Source organism: Dermacentor silvarum, chromosome 9 (assembly GCF_013339745.2).
Source record: "Dermacentor silvarum isolate Dsil-2018 chromosome 9, BIME_Dsil_1.4, whole genome shotgun sequence".
Lineage (NCBI taxonomy): Eukaryota > Metazoa > Arthropoda > Arachnida > Ixodida > Ixodidae > Dermacentor > Dermacentor silvarum.
This window is the reverse complement of record NC_051162.1, coordinates 107,882,208-107,902,048: the sequence shown is the minus strand read 5'-3', so window position 1 is coordinate 107,902,048 and position 19,841 is coordinate 107,882,208. Positions and strand designations below refer to the sequence as shown.

The window sequence follows — 19,841 nt, the reverse complement described above, 5'->3', positions numbered from 1 at the left end:
TGTGGCTATTTCACGCCAGTAGCTGCAGGAGTGGTATACAATCGGAGCTTCGCCGATTGGCTGTTGACATATACGTTGATCCCTTCTGTTGCCAAGTTCGAGCGTTTGCTTTTTGACGTGCAGGATGAGTAGACGGTGTACACGAGCTCTGTCCTAGACACACGTTGGGCCTTTAATTAGCAAACGGTTTCACAAGCTTTAAGAATATCGGCGGGTGCTTTCTGCATGAACAACGACGTGCAACGACGCGCAACGACGCGCAATGGCGCGCAATGACGCGCAACAGCATATAGGCACCAAATCAAACCAAACCAAGTTTTAGGGAAACCACGGATGGTCAGCTACTGGACCGGTCGTTGAAGAGTGCTGTCGGGTTGCGGGCTCGAGCCACCCAGCCTTCACCCGAACGGGGCGACCAGACCCTGAACCACAAGGCATGAGGACTCCATTGCTCGTGGACAGAAAAAGTGAGCCGTTGGACTAGAGTATCGAGCTAGCCGACAGCTCTCCGGTCAGGACGTCACTACCCGGCCCTTGCCGAATCCTTTTCTCGACTTCGAAGCGGTACCGGCGTCTCCTCAACAGGAGCTGCAGTCTCCACAACCTGGCTGGAGACTACCTCGAGCCAGCCATCCGCGACCTGTCACTCAACTCCACTGTTGCCTTGGTTAGAACTTCACCGCTTACTTCATCGCCTCGCCCGCCTTTAGTCAACGGTTAATTGGTTTAGTTTTGACTATACCGTATGTTTCCTCCCGAGATGCGCTATACCTCCACTTTGTTTCAAAAATTTAGGATAATACGTGTCGTAATCGCCTCTTGTTAACATTTCAGTAAGTGTTTATTAGCTATTCTTACGTCCTGTGTGCGTTAAATGTATTGTGTGTTTTCCTGCGACGAACGTATTTGTCCTTGACTGAATACCATCAGGTTCTGCCTTAGCGACCCATTCGACAGCTCAAAGTGAACCTGCATCACAACGAGCAGCGTCAAAAAGAGTGATGAAGGGAGCACGTGGGATTCTCACCTCCACGCACGCCCGACTGACACACTGAGTGTCGGTCCTCGGGAACGCCTTGAAGACCAGGACGCTGAGAGGAACGCCAAATAGAGCCATGAGGAAGACCACCACTATCGCCATCGGGCTCGGGAACAAGGAGAGCTCACCTGCATGCGTGTATAGCGATATCGCAGGTCTAAAGGGAGGGAAGAAAATTACGACAAATATCCAACGCGCTTCCTAGTAAAATAAACGTTAGGTGGAGCTTTTGTAAAACGTTTCATTTAAGTTAAATGCAAAAAGACACGTGCTGCGTGCAATTTTACTTTACGTCCATGTATATACTCGCAAGGAAGTGTTCCCGCTTTTCTCGCATAGCAGATCTGCCCTGCCCTGCCGTGCCCTGCCCTCTTTTTGTTTGTTTGTTTGCTTGCTTGCTTGTTTGTTTGTTTGTTTGTGTGTTTGTTTCCACACAAATGTTCACAAAAAGCGCAATATGTCACTGGCTGCTCCACAGCGTTCCCATCGCAAAACGTGTTCTAATTTGCCTTTGGCGGTAACGTGCTTGTAATTGTTGGCGTTCTGAGCCGCGTTTTGCAGCATAGGGAATAAGTTCCCGCCTGGCAGTGTAGATGGCAGGATGTCATGTGTAAGGGACGTGTGGAAGAAGAAGGACGACGACGACGAGCACGCAGCGTTCCAAACGGCACGAGCCGTGGAAGCGCGTGACCCGAGCCGTGATCGGGAGAGGAGCAGCACTGAGCTGAGTGGCCCCGGTCCAAGAAGGTTGTCTCGCGAGCACCGCACTGGCGACAGGAGCAGCGGGTGTTCGGTTCCGGAGGACGCTGGCATTCCGAGGCGAGGCCGTCGACCTCGAGCGAGGCTCCCCAGACTTACTGCAGCCTCCCACGGTAGTCCCGGGCACCCCAGCAGCAATCCCCCGTCGAAGGCAGGCCAGCAGCGTCACGCAAGGCTGTCCCCGGGGCGCCTCATCGTCACTTGAGCAAGACACAGGACGGAAGCGGCGGCCGAACTCTTCGCTAGGCCTAACCTGCTAGGCCTCGCTGCCGCGTCATAGACCACGACCGGGACACAGGGATCGGAGACAGGCGGAATGTCCGGCTGTTACACAGGCGGACGACGTCTACAGGATCGTCGGGAGTACCGACCATGGACGAGATGTGACCATGCTCGGACTTTGTGGCAGCACGAGCCGGTGACAGAAAGTAAGAACGTTCCCTTTGTGCAGCGACGCAGCCAGAGAGGCTAGGGTCGTCGGACTTTTTGCTATTAAGCCTTATTGAGTACTGGGGCAGTACAACTTGGGTGTTTATAGAGTTATCTGTTGTATTTCTCCCTTTTCTCGCTTGTCCATTTGTGTGTTAGAAATGTTTTAGGTGTTGGAATCTTGTCTCCTGTCAGTTTCTAGAGCGCCTAAATTCGTGACACAGGACACGAACTTCGCCCCCCCCCCCCCCCACACACACACACACGACGTCGGCAGGAAACCGTGCTGTATCGAAGAAAGCTCGGTAAACAATTAACGCGGATCGAACATCTTGATTGACAATATCTAAATCTAGACAATATGGGAAACTGCGATCAAATTACGCGCACCTGAAACCATGAAAAGCCTAATACAAGTATGGATTTGTTTGCTACTGTAGGCCATGTTTGTGTAGTGCGGCCCTTTTCGGGGAACGAAAGCCGAATACCCGCGAAGCCTGGCCAACACAGTCTAAAATTCAAATTCAGCAAGTCTCCAATTCAAAATTCAATATTTTAGGCTGTAGTATAGCGTTTACGACTTATGTGCGCTCGCGTTTGCGACCTGTACGGTATCGTGAACAAAGAGGTCTGATTTATACAGTGGGATTTTCCGAGAAGAATTCATTACCCAAGTTTCTCGGATATATGTTACGCTTTTCGTTTCTCCCCCATATTGTCCACTGCTGCTACCGAGGGGAACAGAGATGGGAAATATTTCATTTCCGGTGCCGTGCAGCTCCACTTTCCTTTTTGTTCATTCACGGTGCTCACCGTTGCCTACATTTACGATTTTGCGTGCGAGTACATGGGTGCGCGTAGTTTTTCTTTCGTTCATTCCTTATTACACCTATAATAAACCTGCAGTAGCATGCCAAGCCGATCGCTCGGTTAACATCTCCGGCTATTCGCGTATTCGCGCGCGTACATTCGGACATGCTGTTCGATGTGTGCGTTTTTCCTGCGATACATTCTTTGAGTAATGCGCACTTCATGTGTGTTATGGGCAAGATAAGTGATGCTAATAACATGGCGGTGAGTATTCGAGATGCCATTGCCTGAGGGCAGCAGTCTGCCATATATTATAGCGCGAATTTTCTGACCAGTTTAGCTCAGCACACGCAAAATGCAAAACAGCACGTCTTTTCTTTCTCCCCTCGCTGTTGTAGGTACGGGGACATAATCGTTCGTTATCCCGTTCGTGACATCGCAAGCGCATCGCTCGACGACATAAATGCGATTACGCGTATCACGTTTTATCTGACAAAAGTTGCGGCGCAATCTAGAGCATGTATACTTACGTGGTGTTTGTCTACTTAATTTCCTTCCAGCTTTCACTTGGCCTTCTGAAAGAAAAGAAAAAAAAGCAGGAAGGCGGGACTGAGGGCCAGTGAATCTACGAAACGACTAGGAAAGCGCTGTCCTGTCCCATTAAAAGAAAGTGTTGCTATCCTATTTCATTGATACTCGTAGGTTTAAACAAGCGCACATTATTTCGTTCTTTCGTTCTGGGGTTTTACGTGCCAAAACCAGTTCCGATTATGAGGCACGCCGTAGTGGAGGGCTCCGGATTAATTTTGACCACCTGGGGTACTTTAACGTGCACTACAACGCAAGCACACGGGCGTTTTTGCATTTCGCCTCCATCGAAATGCGGCCATTTAGCACTTACGAAGGATAAAGGAACATACAGGGCAGCACATGCTCTGCATCTCTCTTTCCTGTGTTAGGATATTGATGTCCTGTGTTTTACAGCTACACCGCGTCAAATGAACGTGTAGCTGGGGTAGTTTATACGTATACTTGCAGGTTTGAAAAAAGCGCGCGCTTTGAACAAAGGCTAGAGAAAGATACAGGGCAGCACCTGTCCTGTACAGTATATTAAAAAAGGACATGGTACCGAGCTAGCTGATTGATAATTGCAGGTATAAAAAAGCGCACACGTTGCAAGAAGAAAAATGGAGGACAGTCCCTGTTCTGTTTCTTTCTGTCCTTTGCCAGGACAGCACTGTCTTGGACAGAAATGAACGGGTTTGGCGCTAGTTTATCCATATTTGCAGTGTTAAAGAGACTGCGCACATTGCATGAAGAGAGGAATATACAAGACAGCACCGTTCTGTGTTCGACAGTCGCCGTGCATTAACAAACGTATTGCTCAGCTAGGTTACTGATATACTTGAGGTTTAAACAAGCGCACATTTTGCTCGAAAGCAAAATAAAGATACAGGACAGATACAGTCCGACTGGCTTTAGCGTTTACATGTATGCCTTACAGCAAGATCCAACCAGATATGCCTGGATTTCACAGTATTGTGTGTTCGGTGCAGAGACGAACTCGACAATGGGAAGGAACCAGTGAACCGCCATTACGATCTGCGCAACGAGCACAAGATCACCCGCAATAAACTAGTTTTTGTACAGTCGCTCGTTGAAGACTGCTATACACTACATATATGTAGTAGTTTTTCCGAATAAAATTTTTTTAAATGCGTTGTTCAGCTCAGTTATTTTTCCGCGATCTTTGTTTTAGCGAAGCAGTATCAAGCAGCTCAAGCTTCCTCTCTCGCTTTAAAAGAAAAAAAAATTATAGGCGCCAATACAATGACCTGATTATGGGGCACGCCGTAGTGGGACTCCGTAGTAATTTTGACCGCCTGCCGTTCTTTTACGTGAACCCAAAGCTAAGCAATTGGAGATCGTTGGGAGAGGCCTTCGTCCTGCAGCGGGTATAAAAAAAAAATCACCAGCCCTTTCCCTGTCGAGAAAATGGGGGTAAGCGAAGCTTGTCGTGTGTGTATCTGACCTTCGTGATGATTTTCTTTCTTTCTCTCTCTCTCTCTTTCTTTCTCTGGCCTTCGTGGTGATTTTCTCTCTCTCTTTCTCTCTTTATTTATTTATTTCTCTCACCTCTCTCTCTCTCTCTCTCTCTCTCTCTATATATATATATATATATATATATATATATATATATATATATATCGTTGTCTCTCTTTTTCTTTATCTCTATCTACACCTATCTCTTTCTCCCTTTTTTGTCCTTGGTACGTGCCATTAAGCTTGGACCCTTTCTGCACTATCGCCAGGATCGGCCCACTTTTCAGTGACACCACCACCACCACCATCACCACAACCACCGCCGCCGAAACTTGTGAGCCTATAAAGCTTCGCTTAAAATGGGCTGCTGCTGATGATGAAAGCTAAGTAATGACTTGGGCGGGTTGGTTCATAATTGGATGAAAAACGCAGCGCAACTCTTGCAATTGGACAAAGAGAAACACAAAGCTTGTGATGTGGCTTTGTGTTTCTTCTCGTCCTTGTCTCAGTCGCGTTACGTTTCCATCCCAGTTCTAAACCTAAAACACACGAGCGTTTTTTTTTTTGTTTTTTTTTTAATTTCGCCACCATCGAAATGCCGCCGCCGCGGCCGGGATCAAAACCTCGACCTCAACCTCTAAAACGCAACGCCATAGCAACTGCGCTACAGCGCCGGGTCACTCGAGCGTGCGATAAGCTCACTAAAGTTGCGCGTTTAAGCCCACTCACCTGGTCGTGCACCTAGCCGAGCTGCACCCACTGGTTTCATGACCTGCTGCGGCCGTGGCTGCGGTTCCCGCGAAATATCTGTCCGTGCTTCCTGCTTCCAATGCGGTGGGATAACGTGCGAATCCTCGCCTCCCTCCAGCTTCCTCGGTTCTTGTTCCCACCGGCCCGTAGGCTGCACCTCTTGTCCAGCTGGCGGTGTTTGGTTCTGATGCTGCGGTTCCCGTCGATGCGAAGCCTGCGCTGCTTGTCCCGCTGTTTTCTCCTGTTGTGGCCCTTCTTGTTCGAGGGGTTCCGTCGTCAAGTGTGGCTCTTGACGTTCTGCCGGTTGTTGCCGCTGTATCAGACTTGCCGCTTTGTCTTTCGCGGACCCCGTTGCCGCCTCCGTCGCGTCTTTTTGTTGGTCGGGCGAGACGAACGCCTGAGGAGTGCTCCAGGCGCTTCCAGTTCCTCGCGAATCTGAGCAACGAAGCATAGAACAAGGTGCGAATGTCGTCGATATAGTTAACGTGGCTTTCCCGGCGTGCACAATTTATTGTTGTTGCAGTTGCTACTGCACGCCGTGACATCGCTCTACTAACATTATTTCACAAGTATGTACACTCCAATAGATTAAGTTCATTTCACATCGACGTCCCATGCCTCACGTCCAAAAGATTGCACACTCATGCAAGTTTTACACGGATCTATGGTGACACTTTAGCCTTCAATTCATCAGCACTCCCACGAGCCATCCGATTATGGAATAACCTGCCAGACAACATAGCTTCTCTGCCTAATCCTGATGCATTCCATCACCAACTCATTACACATTTCTCTGAAGCCGTCGTTTAGCATGTCTAAGTTCATATTTTCATGGGTTTTTTTTCTGATTTCTTGTTAAGCATTTCGTTTTCCTTTTTTTGCTATTATTTGTTTGTCTTACATCGTGCTATATTACGCTTTGATGGATTGCGCACTGATCCATACACCATGCGCTTTTTAGTTTATCATGTGCTTAAACCTATGTATCATATTTCTCCTTGTTATTTCCGCATTGCATGGTCTTCCCTTGTGTACTGTGATTATGTGCTCAAATTTTATTTATCATGTATTGTTCTTTCTTTTATTTTTTATTCTGGTTGTGTATACACTGTTGGCATTTTGACGCCCCCTTACACAACGCCCTGCGGGCCTGTAAGGCATTTCAAATAAATTAATAAATCAGTAAGAGCAGGAGCAGTATTGTACTACAGTCGACTTCGGTTAGTTCTACACTTGCCGGGCCGCAAGTCTTGGTCGAATTATGTGCGATTTTGTACACCTGCAAATTTGTGCACACTGTCGCTCTCGCGTACGTGATACACACCTCGAATTATCTGTTATATTGACCCTTTTCGCTGCGATCCCGTGGGCGCTGCCATGTTTGATCACGTGGTGACGCGTACAATGCTTGCCTCAGCTGCCTCCGTTTCCTCCGTGTTTATAATGGGTGTACATGACGCCCAGTGCGGTTCGGGAAACCGCTGTTTCGGGAGACATCGTTGACCCTGACTGGGTGGTCGACACGAAGCTTTGGCGACAGCTTCAGAGGACATGCAAAAGCGCTTTCGAAGCTCATTAGGCTTTGTCCAAACGGCGCGACCAGCGTATATGGTATTGTTCTAAAAACGAGGCTAAAAATGTATTCCAAGCTATCCAAGCTTTCTGCTTATGAATTGAATCAGGATCAGTGTTTTGCTCTTCGTTCTTTATTAGGCAAATTCTTTGAGGCAGCTGTTTGTCACGTTTCCGACTCAGTGAAGTTCGTCGGTGCCCGGTCCCTACCTGATTATTTTCTGCCTAATCGCTCGCAGGTGTGCTCGGTTGCAATAGATTTAGTCTTGCTGCACACAAGGAACGTAGCTGCTTGGAACGTAGCTGTTCTGTACTTTGTAATAGCTTGTAGCAAAGATGTATAATCGCTAGTAACTCGCTTACTCCTGTGGACCATCACGAAATATTCAGCTTCAACCATTCGTGTGCTGTCGGTGTAGTCGCTGTCACCCATGCTTTCGCGCACTGATTCAAGCATGCGCCCATTTACATATTCTTAATACGTTGGCGATAGAGTGGGCCTAAGCTTGCGTGCGAGATAGGGTCGATGTGTGTATATAACGTGCGCGAAACTTGCTATGCCAGGAAGCGGCGCTACTCCCTTTGTCATTGTTTAACGAGCGGTACTCACTCTTGTCGAAGTTCTGGGGGTTGAAGTCTTCTTTGGAGGTTAACGATACAACGCTGGTGGATAAGTGATTTTTTTTATCCACGAGGAAAGTCGTACATCGAGAAGGGCCGGCAATAGAGGCTGTCCTTATGTAGCAACGGTCCGTGAACTTGGTCAAACATAGTCATTCCATTCGTTAATATGCCACTCACTATTTTTGCAGCCAACTATTGCACGCATCTTAATTCACTGCTCCACATTTTGCAGCATGAATTGAGCACCAGTCTGTGATCGAAAACCCAATTTCATTTCCGACAGTTGATCGCACAGAAACAGGGCAGAAGCAGTAATGGTTTCGTATTCGTTCGCTTTCGCCGAGGCAACGTATGGCGCGCCACCGAAAGCGCCATCTAGTTTCTCGAGAACAAACTGCTCCGCGAAAAGGGTCAATACCTCCAGTGAGTGAAATCTGCCTACAATACTATAACGACATCTGAACCTCTGTCTCCCAGCACAGCAGCCCAATTCTTAAGCATTAGGCCACGATCGCACGCATGTTCCGGTCTTGCCGAAAGTGATGCTTTGAAACGCCTGGCGCGTGTGTCACGTGCTATAGTTTCTCACATTCTTCCCACGTGAGAGCTATAGCGCTTTGAGACACTCCTTTACCCCTTTCCCCAGTACAGGGTACGTAGCACGCCGGTATTTCACTGGCTAACCTCCTTGTCGTTCTTTTCCTTTCTTTCTTTCTCTCTCTCTGCGTTACACTGCACTGCCTTCGGTATCTTCCCACGGAAACGGTTACGTACAAGTAAAGAAAACTGGTCTGACGAGACGAAGAAAGCTATCCGCTTTTTTTTTTTTTTTTAACAAGGTCGTGTATATTCCATGCGCTGTGAGAATCAGTGTAAGCGAAGCTTTGATGAGTCGGCAAGGCAACACGATGCATCGCCATAAGAAACGCGCAGTGTATTTCGGCGACGAAGACGCCCCGTAACGGTCCATCAGCTATTCACATAGCTTTCACGTGACGTCACACACCCAGCTTATCACGGTGCCGGTGCACCAGCATGGCAGCTACGATGAGGTCAGTGCAAGCCGCTGAGAAAAAGTAAATTCTACTCATGAGGGGCGATATTTTCAAGCGATCACTTTCGGCGATCACTTTCGGCGATACCGTTGTCCTCGCAAGATCTCGCGTGACTCGGCGACGGATGCGTCGAAGTAGATAGCAGAAGGCGTTCCTGTCACTGTGCGTGTGCATAGCGAGCTTGCAATTAAGAGCGCCAGAAACTGCTGTGTGTCGTATACGCCGACGCGTATACATACGGTGCGAAAAGCAACGTGCAAGAGACCTCCCGAATGTGATCGCATCACCGACGAACGGCGAGGCAGTCGACGAGAATCGCGACACGCCGAATCGGGGAGAAATGAAAGAAATAGGTTTAAACTTTACCTGAGGTGCCGCTGCTGATGCTTAGCGGGCTCCCCAATCCGACCTGACCGTCAGGTGAGGCGTGGTGGTGCTTTCCTGCGACAATCCCAGTGACTCACCGCAGCTTATACAATGCAATGCAATATAGTACAATATAATACAATGTAATACAATACAAGTTAAGAACTGCACAAAGAGCGATGGAACGAGAAATGTTAGGCCTAACGTTAAGAGACAGGAAGAGAGCGGCGTGGATCAGAGAGCAAACTGGGATAGCCGATGTTGTAGCTGACATTAAGATAAAAAAATGGAGCTGGGCAGGCCATGTGATGCGTAGGATGGATAACCGGTGGACCATTAGAGTAACAGAATGGGTAGTTGGGTACCAAGAGAAGGGAAGCGCAGTCGAGGACGGCAGAAAACTAGGTGGGATGATGAAGTTAGGAAATTTGCAGGCGCAAGTTAGAATCAGCTAGCGCAAGACAGGGGTAATTGAAGATCGCAGGGAGAGGCCGTCGTCCTGCAGTGGACATAAATATAGGCTGATGATCAATACACTACAACACAACACATTTCCATCAAAAAGTTGATGGAACTATAGCGATGGGATCACCACGATGTGACCAATCTTAATGTTCAGTCACGTAACGTAAGTCAAATCAAGTCAATAGCGCTTTGAGAACAGTGGCAGTAGAGATTTTAAAGAAATTGTCCCTATACTGCCGACAGCGCACGGCACTAGAAAAAATGCCGATAAATATACGCGTAGAAATATATTTTATACACGAAAGTACATGAAACACTGAGTGCGAGTATTTCAAACGAAATGTGGCTGCTTCGCTAACATCCCCCTTCATTACACCACCTATATATATGCCGGCTGTCCCACGTAACTTGAGAAAACATTAAAAATATGCAAATGTCACGTATACCTGGACGGAACGAAGGTAATGTTGTTTGCTGTCGCTTGGAGATACGCAGATATTTTTTTGCATTCCGTCTAATTACATAATTAGTCTTAATTAATCAACACCTCAAGCATTATAATTACCTGAAAAGTATCAATGAGAAAACTGTAGAGCAACATGAAAAACTCCTGATACAGCTTTCTGGTGCTCAAAGTTTTTCCAAGCATGAGAGAAGCTCGCGAATACAAGCAAAACTGCCGCACGACCGCATTGCCGCTCGAGGCGCTTTGCGTGTTAACGCCCATGTTCCTGCCAACTGTTTACGCCACCAGCCAAGTAGAACATGGTTGGTCGCTACAACAAAAAGTCGCAGTTTCGCCCGAAAGGAAAAGCGATAGTGAAGTGGTAGGGCCCATTCACACTTGCGACTAGGCGAGGTCGCGCGACCAAGTTGGTCGCAAAGCGACCAGTCGCAAGTAGTCGCAAATGGTCGCTTTTCTCGAAATGCGACCGTTTCGGGCCAGTCGCTCACTGCTCGATTTTTCAGTCGCGCGACCACAGTCGCAGAACAGCTTAACCAATCAGATGCGAAGGAACAGGACGTTCGTATACGCAGACGCTTATTTTACGCGGCGATGACATTTCAAGCGGACGTAAACGGCATATCGTGATACATTTCGGTTTAGCGACTCGTCGGTCGCATTTGTAAGTGTGAACATCGTTCGTCTTGAGTAGTTTTCTGGTCGCCAGTCGCAATTGGTCGCGCGACCTCGCCTAGTAGCAAGTGTGAATGGGCCCTAAGACAACTGCACGAAGTAAGATTCGTTGACGTATCGGCCATGTAAACTGCAACAAACACTGGCTGACTAATTAAATTGCCAAGCGTGGCGTCACGCGTGCACAGGGCACCATGATCTCAATCGATGACACTAGCAGTCACAACGCCGGCGTGATGAAGAGCGGAGGCGGGGAGTGAAAGCTTGGTGCTGCCGCTCGCCTTACCGGAACTTGGGCCTCCAGAACATGAGATTACGACGCCCCATCACAGTGCGCGCGGAAGGACAGCAAGCATGAAGCCACTAGGCATCTAGGCTCGGCCTAAACTTTGCACCCGCCGCAGATTACCTCCAAGATAGGGCGCGCGGGTCGCGTGTATGCACTCAGCCGCACGGACAGCCATGCGCAGCTACGGACGGGCTAGAGGAGGAGACGCGCGCTCTCATAACCTAGCGCGCGCTTGATCTCGTGACCTCCAACTTCAGACGCGTGGGAAATGAAGCGAGGGAAGCAGAGATGGTAAATTGTATGCAAAGGGTGAAAAAAAAAACCATTGAGATTTACAAAAACGACGAGACAGAAATAGGAGAGGGAAAATCTGTATAAGAACGCAAATGGCAGTGTCTTGCTATTTGAGGCCCGATAGAGCTGGCTGCCTGTGAACAAAAACATACCCAAACAAATATGCGCCACAGGATTATGCATGTGTTAGCTGTTAAAGAAAGCCTGGAAACGACTCGGCACAGGGGTTCAAAGAAAATGAAAGGATTAACTGGTTAGCAGTCGAGACAAGAGACGATTAGTGTATTGGTGAAAAAAAAAGGTGGTAGATAGTTATTGAACAGGAGTTATTGCAAGCTTAGGTAACGGTACAATATAGTGATAAAGGTTCAATACAGGAAAGTCAAGATCGAGACCAGACAGGCAAAATGCTAGATGGCGATAAATGCAGTAAAACTTGAATAAATCAAGCATGCCAGGTGACCATCTGTCTCCACCCCGTTTCAGAGGAGATGCCAATAAACATCCTCATCATCTCACACAAACGTCTGCTGTTATCCAGGGGACCTATCCTCGGACGGTCACTTTCGGCGATATTACTTTCAGTGAGCGCTTATTGGTCCGTTGAGCAAAATCGGATGAAAGCCAATCATTAAGCGAATGGGATAGTATTATCGAAAGCAGTCGTACGAGAATGCGTCCATCCCCAGTATTCCGCAAACTGCAATAGCTTACGGACAAGCTAAAACCCTCTATTACTGCATTGCTCGATGGTCCACGTTGCGTATACTTACGTCGTCTTGACTTCGACTTGTGTGGCTTCCCTATCGGGAAATAGACGAAAAGTTAATTTCAGCTGCGATTGTCTGACTGCCGAAAAAAAAAGTTCATCATAGCTCGAGAGCCTCTTCCACTTAATTGCGATGCCGAGATGTAATGTGGCTACGATGTCTGCATAATGCTATGAAGTTTTGAGAACGTGGTTCGCGAGTTCTAAAGAACTGTTTTGGCCTCTGTACAACAGTATAACCAGAGTCTATATCAATCTGAATGAAAATCAGAGTAGCTCCCGTTCGCGGCTCGACGACAGGTCAAATCTATCGCGCCTTAACTTCAAATGTTCTGAAAAAGACCGTATTTCTAAATAAACATCGTCACATTGCCTAGATCCGCACATCTTGAATCCGTCTAATACGAGCCGCCTTGAATACATCTACACAATTACTTGACTTAGCGCTGGCGGATTTTTTTTTTTTCAGGCTAAAGTAGTCAGCTTGCGCTTCCTGGCCCACATGCAGTATTACGTTTCATTCACAAGTGACAAGGAAGGATTATTTTTTTACTGCTTCTACAGAAGCGGTTATCTATTGAAATGCTTACACATGTCCTGAAGTTTTAAAGCTTTTAATCAATTTTAGAATCATCCACAATAACCACACTGTCGACGATAAGGGCTAAAAACCCCTGATATGCTGATAGCTAGGGCTTGACGAAGCTCACTGTAAGAAGGAAAAGCTTGCGCACCTGGCGTGGAACTGCTCAAGTCTTCGCCTTGACTGGGACTTCCCGCACCTGCGTTTTAAACCGTTCAGACTCTGTTGGCACGCCACAGGTTTAAACCATCCTGCACGCCGTGCCAAACACTACTACCATATTAAACCTAGGACTTTAAACACAAACAGTTAAGTCAGTCTTTATCCACACCTGTATTTCGTCTCAAAAATTAATCTTCATTTCCTTGGGGGAAAAAAGCCTCATTATTAGCGGATAAAATGAACGCTGAACTACGCATTTTTAATTTCGTTGTCGTTGTCTTTAAGGGCTAAATTATTATCTAAATAATAGGAACGAAGAAATTTGCTTCTGGCAGCCGCAAGAGCCTATCTCGTGCGGCTGACACCTGAATGGTGGCCAGCAAAGAAGGAGAGGTAGTGAATTTAAAGAACAGAGAGAGAGGATTGTTGGAAGAATAGGGGAGGAGATGAAAAGGTTATGTGCATTTCATATACAGGGTTTCTGTCGAAACAGGCACTATCTCGCCCTTTGCCTCGACTAGGGTCCTAGGGTCTGCACACGATACTTCTTCCCTGCTCTTCTCTATCACCGAAGCCGAGGAACGGCGTCACGCTCATGTCACGAGACCCGCCTCTCTTTTATGTTTTCTTTTCTTCGTATTTCGCAGCGCGGCGCACTTCCAGATCGGCCCTCGACGACCAGCTCAAGCTGATGCAGAGAGCGGAGAAGATGACAAGAGCCAGCGGAGTCCCTGGACTAGGGGTCCCGACCATTAGCGATGCTCCTTCGGGGGCAACACAAAACTCTGATTATTCTTCTAATAAAGTTTATCTATCCTATCCTATCCAGTGGTGGTGTCGCTCCTTCTGCATTAGATTTTAAAGCGCAGCTCTTAGGCGCGCGTTCCTGTGGCGAGCGTCGGCGGCGTAACCGAGCGAAAGATAAAAGCGAACGTGGAACGCAGCGGGAGATGAAAGACGTGAGGAGGAAAGCGAAGAGGGTGCAGCGGAACGATGAGGCGGAAAGCGAAGGAGGGTATGGCGAAAGCGTGAGAAAAGCGTAGTGCGGCGACGATGGCTACGAGATGGCGCCAGAGTAGCGCGCGTCGTCTGGCAGATTTGTCGGCGGCTGGCTGCTGTGAATCGCGCCCACGCGTCACCCACGCTCCGCGGCTCTCGCGATCTCGGCCAGATTAGCGAGGCAGTCGCACCACACTTCGCTCCGTTTGCAACTTCCCGCACGAGACAGATTGTCCGCGCCAGCCAATCGATCGCGAAATGAAAACACGTATACAGCTGCGCTAAAGTTTCGCCTTAGGGGATATCGTAATCGTCGGTGAATTTTTTTACCGAAGTCCCATATGCCATAATATAGATGACGTTGCAGGCAGTGCGTCTGACGCAGCCGCGTTTATGCGTGTGACCTTGATTCGCCGGCAGGAAGCCGCGGCTTCCTCGAGGGAAAGGGTACTCGCGCTTTCGTTCAAAAATTCAGCGGTTTTCGCGCCCTAGGCGCCCCGATGTTTTGCAGACGCGATCACCAGCGCTTGTCTATTTGCAATTCCCAAAACAACGTGAAGGCCCTTTAGCACAAGCCCCTCACCTTCTCGCCTCTTGTGGTGCCGCTCCTTCCTGTCAGACTTGTCCTTGGTCTCGTCCTGGTTCATGTCGTGTCCGTGCGGTGACTCCATAGCGGGACAAATAACGACAACCTATGAGGAGAATTCTGGAACGGATGCCTATTCGTACAAAGCAGCGCGTTATTTTGCTGCGCGGAGATAGAGCTGGCAGATCTGCGGTGTGGGCCGATGTCACGCGGGCTGCGGGCACGCTCCAATTATTAATATTGTGATGATGATGATCATTATTCTTTTTTGGCGAAACGCGAAGAAGCATCACTGCGGGCCAGGGAATTCCTTTACTAAGCGGTCGCCACTGCCTCGCATGTCTTCCGCACTCATTCCGAACAGTCTGTCGAAGTCCGATTTGTGTGGGCCTCCGGACATATGTTGAAAGCCACGTAGAAAAAAAAAACGAAAGAGAAAACGCAGTAAACTGTTCAGGGCGCATTAGAGGTCAACTTCAAAGAAACATTGCACCGCGTAAGAACCTAGTTTAGTATAGTGTAGATACAAAAAGCCTCGGTGCAAAATTTTGCTTTTGAAATACCAGCGCGGAAGCGTCACGAAGAGCTCGCAAAGTAGCTATTTTTGAAACCGAAACTGAAAAGAACGCCGCCATTTTCGTTTTCCAGAAGTCGCACATGGGCCGGTATATTGTAGCGATGCGTTATGCTTTGTTCTATTCTATATAGTCTTATCATCCACCGCTCCCGGCCGGCAGATCCCGTTGATAACGTGAGCGGACCGTCGCTCTGACTACTGACCAAGCTCGAAAATGCATTAGCATCGGAAAGGCATCGCCAACACTGACCACTTCTATGGGAGATATTCTATATAGTGAGCTTATCATCCACAAGACGATTTTTAACTCCAGAAAGCTAAATGCTTTTCGCCATTGATCACACCAATATACAAAGATCTTTTACTTAAAAACTAACAATATAATTGTGATAATATTATTATCGACTATTCTGCGTTTGTACATATTACTCGTGACTTCCAATTGGGCAGTTGGGACCAACTGGCATACCCTCAGTGATGTCCAATTCTGACTTCTCTATGCCCAATTGGACCAAGCTCGAAAATGCATTAGCATCGGAAAGGCATCGCTACAAAATACCGGCCACGGCCTAGAACGCGCGGCTCATCAGCATCACCATATCAGCGGATGCCCGCGACACGCTGAAAAATCTCGGAGGTGGCTTGCTGGGACTAACGTCATAGCTTCAACCACCAGGTGCACTCGTCGTCTGCTCAAGTGTTGTTTAAAGGCTGCAAACAAGAAAACGATACAGTTGCCTGCCCTACGGCTTTGCGAAGATTGCTGCAATGTACGTTACTCATTTATGACAAATTACCTTCCCTAGTGGTGTAGTGGCTTTGGAGTTGCGCTGCTAAGCCCGAGGGAGCGGGTTCAAATCCAGGCCTCGGCGGCCGCATTACAATGGGGGCGAAATTAAGAGGCCCTGTTATCAGCTCCACAGTTATCACCTCCAAGTATACTAGTGCCTGGATGCGCACGTGCATCACGACGCTTTCAGATTTATCACCTTCTGAAGGCCTCTAGGTTACAACCACGGTGTAAGATATTGTTACGGGAAGGAAGAAGCGTACTGGTATTTACGGATGGGTTTTAATGGCTGCGTAGAGAAGCGAAACCCAGAATCTTCTTTGTCGTCTCCCAGGGCACCAACCATGTCCTCTTCTTTCCACATTACATACTGTGACATTACCCCCGTCGGAAGAAGCACCTTACTGGTGCGACTCACTGGTTCCAGGAAGGAACCGTTTGAGGCGGCTGACGTGGATGATGTCAGATCGAGGTGAAGGTACAGGGGCATTCTAGCCACTGTACGTCACCTGGCGGAGGATGCGATAAGGGCCGTAGTATCGCGAAAGGAGTTTCTCCGAAAGACCGACACGTCGAGATGGAGACCAAATAAGAGAGTATATAAGACCAAATAATAAGAGTATATATCTTACACCGTGGTTACAACCCACTGTTGTTACCAGCGGATACAGCCTAACGATATTCTGCCTTCCTTTGCATTCGCGTACTCTGCTGATCCCAGGCAAGTTGGCTCTTTATTCTATGCCCAGGCTCACTAACCTTGCCCACCCTTGCCGCAGCTGAGCCTACGTGCGGTTCACGACGGCAGCGCCGCATTTTCCTGTGGTGACGTTGACATAACTGCCCGTTTATTTTGACGGCTTGTCAAAGCGCGAAAAAGCGTGCGTGCGTCCGTGCGTGCTGTAAACAAACTGCGAAGTAGCAAAATTTATTCTGCGCCTTTTGTATGCGCCAAAATGTTAATGCTTCAACTTTCGTGAGGAATGGTCAACCGTTCTAGTGAACCAGGCGAGTAAGTTAGCGGCGCCCTGAGATGCGGCGATAAGAGTTGCTCGAATCGGTGATAACCCATCCGCCTGTACAAGCGGTACAAGATCCAGCTCTTGCTCGGGTAAGGTGACGCACATCCATCGCTCCTTCTTTTTTTCTTTTGTTGTGAAATCTGCCTTTTCCTTTGCTTTGTCTTAAATAAAATGAAACGGGAAGCGATACTAGCGATCCGTTGTGTCTGATGCATCGTTTTCTCCATCGTACCGTTTGCAGGAACGCTTGCCGTCTCGCTTACACCTTTGCATAAAAGATAGGACAAAGGATTGCGCAGATAGATCGGGAAACGGATAAATTCTACAACTCCGAGTGCCGTTGCAACCTATGTTTTATCGCTTGTCAGATGCGGCCTCTAGGAACCAGCGAATAGCTAGATCGCATCGCGTTTTGTCAGAAAGTGCATAGCTGCCTTCATCGTATGTTGCAGGCATCTCATATTTTACCTTCCGATGTATGATCAAGTTCGTTGCCAAGTGGCCTCGATGCCGTGCGAGTAAAAGCAGCAGTAAACGGTCTAGAGTGCTGCGATGACATATCGCAATTCCTTGTTTATGAAGGGAGTCGTCTTTTACTGATCGTTTTTTTTTTTTTTTTTCAATCGTAATCCCTAGGCTGCACGAGCAATCTGTTATCTTAACTGACGGAGATATGTTTCGTACAAAGTCGGTGTCCTAAATCGCCTCACATGAACACCGAGAATACATTTGTAATTGCACTGAACACACCATGCAGGTGGCACATATGCTCAACCGACGCCTTAATTTTACGCTAGAAGCGCATTGCTGTTACTGATCTTCCTGGATATCGCTCATTGGTCTGCTATCGCCCTAGCATAAGCTGGAAACTTGGCTTTGTTACAGAATCCCCCTGGTATTGGCAAAATCCAAGGAAAAAATAAGTAGTTCGTGGTTACAACTCATTGCAGTAATGTGAAATGTCAAAGAGAAAGTTTTGACAGTGTAAATATACACACACACATACACACACACACACACACATTATTTATATATATATATATATATTGTATTACGATACCATCTAGAGATGCTAAAGAGACGAGCCGCCGCGAGAAAGACGATGAAGTGTGTCTGGGCTTTTGGCTCGAGCAAGGTGTCGGCCTGGCGGTTTTGGTTCCAGTGTAAATATATTGTAAATAGCTTCTTTCGTGTGTGTCTTTCCACACGTAACATTCTGGTGGAGGATTGCGATCCCCGTCCTCGCCACGGAACTCCGAAGTGGTCGGTACATCGAGCTTGTCACCATGCCTCCCGGTGACGAGACCACATCTGCAACGGCTTCGGCTCGTCCGCCTGCTCCAATCGTCACGGTTGCCCAACATCGCAACCCCGGTGTTTTCTCTGGCCTGGAGGGACAGGACGTTGACGAATGGATCAAGCTATATGAATACGCCAGTGCTAATAACAGGTGGGACCCAACGATTATGCTCGCCAACGCCATCTTTTACCTCGGCGGCACCCCACGCGTGTGGCACCAAACGCATGAAGATGAGTTAACCAGTTGGGACATTTTCAAAGAAAAGCTACGGGAACTGTTCGGCGACCCCATTGGGCGCAAGGTTGCCGCGAGAAAGGCTCTTGCGTCTCGTATTCAGAAATCTACGGAGCCCTACGTTTCCTACATCCTCGACGTTTTGGCTCTATGCCACAAAACTGACGACACCATGTCTGAAGCAGATAAAGTGGCACATGTGCTAAAGGGCATCGCCGACGACGCTTTCCATTTGCTTGTTTTCGGCAACGTGTCGACTATCGACGCCATTATAAAAGAATGCCGTCGCCTTGAACAGGCTAAGAGCCGCCGTATCACACACCACATCACGCGGCTACCAAACACTGCTGCTACGTCGACATGTGAGGGCCGACTGCGTCAGACGACCACCTGTGACGACGTAACCCGTATTGTTCGCCGCGAGCTCGAGGCCACCAGTTCGCCAGCCATCTCCGCGACGCCTCCCGATCCGCCTGCAACCACGATTGCCATGATTCAGGCCGTCGTCAGGCAGGAATTTGAGCACATGGGTTTAAACTCCTTGTGTTCAACGGCTCAACCCAGCGTTCATCAGTTCTCTAGCGGCCCTCCTCGTCCCCGGCCGTCCTTTTCTGCTCCATACCGCAACCCGTCCGAATGGCGTACCCCTGATGACAAGCCGATCTGCTTCCACTGCTGTCGCATCGGCCACGTCGCTCGTCACTGCCGCAACCGATGGCCACCACCTACTCGGACGTACGCCGACGCTTATTCCCGTACCTTTCGACCTACTGTTCCCTATGCTACCCGCCACGAACCCGCTGCCGCTGACGCCCCATCTCCGAACCTTCGCTACAGCCGCTCGCCCTCACCTCGACGCCATCAGTCTCGTTCGCCCCAACCCCGCCGCTTTTCTTCGCCGCCCATCACCTCCCGGATCCAGCCGGAAAACTAACCACTGCAGCTTCTGGAGGTGAAGCTGCGTTGTCGACCCTGCCCTCAAATCCTCTGCTCACGTTGCCTACGAATCAAAACCTTCTTGACGTTGACGTTGACGGCTGTCCTGTCACTGCGCTGATCGATACAGGAGCCCATATTTCTATTATGAGTGCTGCCTTCCGACAACGACTCAGAAAGCTCCTCACCCCAGCGTCGGCACGTGTCGTCCGCGTTGCTGATGGAGGTACTGTCCGTATCGTCGGCATGT

The 19,841-nt window shown here is 48.5% G+C and overlaps 1 long non-coding RNA gene across 1 annotated transcript; it reads right to left on the bottom strand.

The window, feature by feature from the left end:
* Positions 1-1,059: 1,059 nt before the first annotated feature.
* Positions 1,060-6,027, bottom strand: LOC125940388 (uncharacterized). The gene is made up of 3 exons (XR_007463607.1): positions 5,810-6,027; positions 3,568-3,612; positions 1,060-1,167 (listed from the first exon to the last, which is right to left on the bottom strand). It is a non-coding gene; the product is annotated as an uncharacterized LOC125940388 (long non-coding RNA).
* Positions 6,028-19,841: the final 13,814 nt, after the last annotated feature.